Raw genomic sequence first — 753 nt, 5'->3', positions numbered from 1 at the left:
CGCCAAGCCTCCTCAATCAGCCCTTGCCTATAGCTAGGGCTGTTGCTTTTGGGGCTGACATTTGGGTTTGGCTGCAAAAAATTTAACCAGTGAACTGGCCCTTTGCAATTTCTTTGGGCAGAGAGGGGGAAAATTCCAGGGGTATTGTATCCTTGGCTGTTTTAAGACAGTTTATTATCCACCAGACATTTTTTTCTCGAACATTATAGCTTTAGATAATATATAGTACTATGTTGGTACACACTTCATTTGCAAATAGGGTGTGTGGGTACGACGTATACCTATCTTATGAGCTTTGTTTATAAGGAAACTAGGGGTTAATCTAGATTATGCATGTAAACAGTAGGGATTAGATACAATACTTAGAACTAGCTGAACTGTCTGAAGGCGTTACGGAGAATGATCCATATCTTAGATGACCTAGGGATGAAAAACGACAACCACACTAATATCCATATAGTTAATGTTGTTATTGCAGTTCTGCTGTTTGGCTGTTATGGTTGTTAACGAATACCTCCCATTCCTGTTTACTCATCCTGTTAAAACAAAAGCTCTCCACAGTATTATCCTTCTTCCTTGTGTCTCTCTCTCGTCTCTCTCTCTCTCTCTCTCTCTCTCTCTCTCTCCTGTTGAATAATTGATGACTCAGACCGTTATAGGCCTACCTCATTACAATATTCATAAACCCCGTACAGTCATGTCTTTCATAAGACCTTATACGTTCCTCCCCTCCCCCCTGTGTGATAAAGTGTC

This window comes from Diaphorina citri, unplaced genomic scaffold (genome assembly GCF_000475195.1).
Source record: "Diaphorina citri unplaced genomic scaffold, Diaci psyllid genome assembly version 1.1 scaffold265, whole genome shotgun sequence".
Lineage (NCBI taxonomy): Eukaryota > Metazoa > Arthropoda > Insecta > Hemiptera > Psyllidae > Diaphorina > Diaphorina citri.
The sequence above is the reverse complement of the archived record's forward strand: the minus strand, read 5'-3'. Positions refer to the sequence as shown.